Source organism: Gavia stellata, chromosome 17 (assembly GCF_030936135.1).
Source record: "Gavia stellata isolate bGavSte3 chromosome 17, bGavSte3.hap2, whole genome shotgun sequence".
NCBI classification, from domain to species: Eukaryota; Metazoa; Chordata; class Aves; order Gaviiformes; family Gaviidae; genus Gavia; species Gavia stellata.
In genome coordinates, this window is record NC_082610.1 from 4,308,168 (window position 1) to 4,314,167 (window position 6,000).

At 40.5% G+C, this 6,000-nt stretch overlaps 1 long non-coding RNA gene across 2 annotated transcripts in view; it reads right to left on the reverse strand.

Moving 5' to 3' along the window:
* Window positions 1–5,685, reverse strand: part of LOC132318477 (uncharacterized) — a 75,280-nt gene extending 69,595 nt beyond the window's left edge. For both annotated transcript variants that reach the window (XR_009484329.1, XR_009484328.1), the window contains exon 1: window positions 5,502–5,685. This is a non-coding gene — a long non-coding RNA (uncharacterized LOC132318477). The remainder of the gene's footprint in view (window positions 1–5,501) is intronic.
* Window positions 5,686–6,000: the final 315 nt, after the last annotated feature.

Genomic DNA, 6,000 nt, shown 5'->3' on the forward strand with positions numbered 1-6,000 from the left:
CTCTCATAGCTCCGTGGCAGGAGTGTAAAGGATGTGACAATGCACAGAGGTAGGGATGAGTGGAGTAAAACTGAGGGGCCCGACTCTGCAAAGGCATGCTGTGCTTAACACTGACTTCTTTACAGGGCACTTAGCTCCGTACAGGACTGGATCTTCCATGCAAAGCAAACTGCTGTAATAAATTCTAGACACTGATATGACAGTCTGATCCTGTGGGACACTGAATTCAGGGGAAGTTGTGGGTGCTGCGATTAGATTGCTAGATAAACAAATCCTAAGAGATGTTCCTGCCCAGCACTTAACATTTTCAGTGAGTTACAGCATTGAGTCTTTTGGAAAAGGGTCTTAATTCATTCTTATTTGGAATGGCAAGAGCTTCTGTCTACAAAACTGCCTTGATATTTTTACATTATCTGCTATTAAAATCAAAGCAGTGTGTTGCATCACACTTAAATGCTACCTGCAAGGAATAATCTGTCACTAACGCAAGAAGATAGTAATCACTAAATGAATGAATTGAGGTTACAGATACTCTCCAGTCCTCTCATTATTTAAGTAGAAAAAGGTGTTTTGAAAATAAAGCAGAGTTTCAGAAAAGAGTCTTGACAATAACTGATGGTTTTCAGTGCAAACTATGTGGCATGCCTCAGCAGCAGCTCTCTAGCTGCTTCTGAACTGAATACTGCTTTACTGCATATCCCCCTTCCTGGAGTCATTTCTGCTTATTTAAAGGCATCCACCGTGCCTTTTACTTACCTAGCATTTGTAAGCACGGGGACCACAAACTGTTTTCAGCCTGACCCCCACATATTTTGTTTGCATATCTAAAAGCACCACACCTTCAACACCGTGAATCTACCCACCGTCTATACATTCTATCCCAAATTGAAAGTTATGCATGTTCTTGCTAACCTAGTTTCTTGTGTGCGTGTGCTTTTTTTTTTTAACAATAGGCCTAAATCCATATTAATGATCCAAAAAGTGACCAGGCCTCAGCACCTTTTGTCCTCTATACATTAACTATCCAATAATCAACAGTAGCTGTCCTGTACTCTGGTGTCTTTGGCCTAATTCAGAGGGACAGATATTTATCATCACCCTTGAATTGGGTGACCCATTCTGACAGGTCGACATCCTTATTTATGTAACAATGTCATAGACAGTAACTGCTAATGAGTGGAGTGACACAGAGGTCTGTTAGATGGAAAGGCAGAGGAAAGCTGAAAAGGGCATGAGGGGTTAATGGGACTTTTCTGTTCCAGCCTCCTGGGATGTGTAATTATGTTCTAATAAGAAATGAATGTATTGATTAGATTAGTGTGCAATTGTGTTCGTGTGCACACGTACAGTGCCGCATGCATATAGGCAGTAATTGTGTGTGCCTCTATTTTCTTCAGTATGTGTTTTTAATGTAAAGTATCTTCATGCTTTGGCCAAAAACAAGCAGTACACTCCCACAGTCCTCTTCTTGTCCTCACTATGGCAAACTCCTCGTGAATTCAACTGGAGTTTATCTGAGTAAAGGCTGAATTTAATGTCAGTAAACACCAAATAAGGGCTCCAGGATTAGGCCCTCACAAACAAATGACTTCCTATTTGCATTGTTTGGTATAAACACCCACCATCACTTAAAAGAGCAGTAAAAGCAGCCAATACATTGCAAATAGTGTCATCTGCTTAGGAGACCTTCTGCCAACCAAAGCAGGCCAGGCTCAGCCCTAATGTAAGTCCACTTCCAGCAGCCTGCTTACAGTAGGGAGGAATTTGGCCCGGCATTCTTTCTCATCAAGCAAAATATGTTCTCTGACAGGTCAAGGAAAGCATCCTTCACACGCTCACAAAGGGCTGATTCTCCACCGCATCTCCTAAGTGTGTGTGATCTGAACTTGAGGGCGAATTCCCTTGATGGGAAAGACATAACAATAGAGAAAAGCAGGGGGGGAGAAAAAGGAAAGCATGTCTGAAAATTAGAGCTGCCCATGGCTCGGGAGACGAAGGAATGCAGCTGATAGCGGTACTCTCGCCCGGAGTGCCTTACTGGTGCTAATACGGGAAGGCAGCAGAATTGTGGCTTTTCATACCTTATACATACTGTACAAATCCCAGCTATGAGCACAGCCTTATACGTCTAGTAGGCTTGTATGTGATGTTTGAGTAAGTAAGGAACAAACAGGGCTAGCCTGGCAGTAGGAACAGGCTTTTTGGGTCACAACCTCAGTCCCTTGTTCCCGGGATAACGAAGGCCATAGCAGCAGCATGCACAAGCCTTTGACAAATGAGTACCTCCAGTTGCACGCTGAAGAAATAAATGACTTTCTAGTGACTCCCTCTGGAAAGAAGCAGCATTATTAGGATCTAATGGGATTTCCTTCTATCCCACTCTTGACTAGGACCTTTGTGAGGCAAAGGGGCTGGGGGGGAAAGGAAAACTGAAGGATTCTTAAGTCTGTGGAGGGCCCACTTTACCCAACTGTAACTTTTGTGAATTGTGGCTAGGATTCCAGACGTGATACTCAGGAAAGGCTGTATTACAGAGATATAAAAAAAGACTTACTAAGCAAGATTTCCAAACATTCAGAAATGTTTAAACTATCTAATATAAGAACACACTGTAGGATCAGTGTCCCAAGAGAAGAATCTGTTGAAAATGGATTCTCATTAATCTGTTTTTTTCTAAAGAATGAAAGATGGACGGTATTAAAATACAGCACTTGCAACATGGAGATCAATGGAGTCCTAAAGTCTGACCGTTACTGAGGGATAATGATTAAACACAATTCTTTCCCATTGCCATTCTACTGCAAATTTTTCCATCTGAGGAGCACTGAGGAGGTATTTTTGTGTTTTGATGTAAAGTATTTTAGGGAACATATTTATAAAAGAGAATGTATTTATATTCCCTACAAGAGGGACTTAAAATTCAAGCTAGATCTAACTCTGAAGGTCCACCTTCTAAAAATTTGCCTCAAGAGTCAAAATAGAGAGCAAAAGCCTGGCCCTGGCGATGGCTGTAGGAGTGTTACCACTGCCTTCAACAGAGCTGAGATCGCATCTGAAATGAAAGCACTGGAGAAGCAACAGCCTAACAAAATAATGATATTTTCTTCCAAATAATGTATGATGCTAAAGCCAGTTCAGTATCCAGACTGAATAACAGAAATACCCTCTGAAGGAAGATGCATTGCCAGTGCCATAGTTCAAATCCAGGTCTGAACAGTGGTTTTTCAGCTACCGCTGGTCCTTTGACTCCTAATAGTTGAGGGTGGGTTCACATTTGAACACTCACACAAAACTGATTTCCCCATTATATTGATGGGAACTTTGTAATGCAATGAATCATCTTCAGCTGGCTGATTTATTTCACAGGGCAACTTGAGGCAGCAAGCTTGGAGCAAGGTAGCCCAAACTAAGCAGAAATGTCCTTCCCTGTCCCATTTATTAGTGTCAGCATCAGCATAAGCTTTTCTCCTTAATGGACTGATCTTTCATTCAGGCCATAGAGGATCCTGAGAAAGTTTTCCTCTTTTCTTTATATTTTGCCAAACTTCTAAGTGAGCTCCTAAAAACTTATTGAAAGAGCATTACTCAGTCTGACACATTCCATTTATTTCAATATGGTGACAAAGAGGGAAGATCTAGTTAAAAATATTGCAATAGCCTTATGGGATACTTATGGGTTTTTTAAATGTAATACATCACAATAGAATACTTTGTTTTTGTAGAAGGGCATTCTGTATTCGCCAAAAAAGCTGCTGACTTAATCATTAGTTATGATGAGAAGAGATTTAGTGCTCTCTTTCTTTACACTGTCACTGAGAACAATGTCTATGAAAAAGCCTATGCTTCCCATTATAAATCACTATAAGCTCCATGAAAATTTCTCCTCTACCCTGGGGTTTAAGTGAGCAGATACTCGGTGATGCAGACTCCCAATAGTAGCACTTTATGCCTAGCTCTACAAGTTTATGAAATACTATGGTTCACTTCAAGTCCAGGCGCTACCCTGCATGCAGTTTCCATTGTTCAGCAATTTATGAATGGCTAGTCTTTGATAAAAAATGAAATACTCACCAGTTTCCCCCTCCTCCTTTGCAGATTGTATATATTTTTAAAATGCTTTAAAACCGTAACACAGTATCACTTTTAGCATTAAAAATATATATCATTGTTTATCGTTAGACTGCCTTTCAGAAACACGATGTACCCTCTACTCCTTCATCCTCTAATGTTCACGAGAAACCATTTCAGCTCTTATTTAGGGTAAGCCAGGATTCAGAAATAAAGCCATTCAAAAAAGAAATGGTTTATAGATGCTTCCCTTCACTGAATAAAGAACACTGGATCACATCATCTTAAGAAGACAAATTCAACCATAAATTATTTGGGGGACACTTCTGAGATGTATAAGCGCCTCTCAAAATAGTTTGTATAAGAAATACAGATTTAGAGACCTAGAATTAAGCACCCAGGTTTGAAAGTCTTTAACCTTCTTCTCCGCCTTCCCTCCTTCCCTCCTCCCCCATATCATAGTCACATACACTAGCTGGATTTTATTGTATGACTTTGTAAAGAAAAAAAAGAGCAAGCGTTGCACACATCTGCCAGCACTTTTTTGTTTGTTGGCCCAAGCTGACAGCTTTTTGTGTATTTTCTAGTTTATCAGAAGTCTATCAAAATGTTTTGAAGAAAACAAGCCAGGACATTTTTCTTAGATTTTAGTGCCCTTTAATATTTAAATTCATTCTTCTGAGTTTGCTTCTTATTTATTGCTTTTCCCATTTCTTGAAGTTAATATTCTCATTCCAAGAGGCAGAGAAGTTGCTTGTTTCATCACAAACTGTCTCAATTTCCTCCTTTACTGGGTTTAAGTCTGTGAGCCCTGTTCAAAATTTGTATCACTGGGTTCAATTTTGAAAGGGAGGACTTTGATTCAAAGTTCTCAGCCACCCACACTGGACCTGAAAGGCCACTAGAAATAGCCCTTGTCTGCTTTGTTTCTCAGGAACCAGAATAGACACATTCCCTCTGGTCTGCCCTGAGATATGGATTTGGCTCAATAAGCAAATGTCAGCTGCAGCAGCAGCTGGCTGCAGAGCAGTTTTCATGGAAACTGGGAGCCTGTGTCCTCTGAAAAGATACAATATTATTTCATTAATTTATTGTTATAATTTTTAATTTATTCTGAATGAGCTTTGAGATGGCTAAGAATGACAGCCTAAAGTCAAATTCTTACTGGTCTTTGATTTCAGTTTGATTATTGACATTATTACTGTGGATAAAATTAATTAAAAATTTATACTGAATCATTGTATGTATGTACGCTAGATATCTGCAAGACCTTTGTACTAAAAAGTAACAAGATAAAAGCACACGCATTATAGGTCCTTGGCTACAATCACAGCTCCCAAAGCCACATGCTGGCATCAGGCATCTGATTTTCACAAAAAAGCAAGACGTGCCTTAACCCTGACAGGTAAATAATGCCTGAAGATGTTACCTACCTTAATGGTTTTATGGACGTCTGAGTTTTCAAGCTGGGTCAGTCCTCTTAATGGCCTGAAATCCTGCCTGGGAACAGAGGCAGTGCGGTGGTTCCCAATGTCAGCGTCGCCGGGAGGAGTCCCCGCAGGAGTCACCAGCATGGCCTCCCTCTCGCTGCTGTGAGGCTGAGCTCTCCCAGACAGACCTCACCCTGCTCAAAGATAAAGAGCAGTTGATTGAAACACAATGTTTTCCAAAGAGAAGTCAACACAGAAGATAGTTTTTGTGTGGATAACTTCACCATTTACATATAAAGCAGAGGGGAGGCCGAAGTGCAACTCCATCACGGATTGCCAAAGCCTCAGACTATCTCAACCCACCTAGAGTCTAAAGAGCTTGTAACAAAACCAAAACTCTTTAAACTTCCTGAAAGTACCAAATCCTCCACTAATCAAAATAATTAGCATCTGCAATCTCCATCCTCACCAATCCTGCAGTGCCCACTAAAAAGTTACTCAA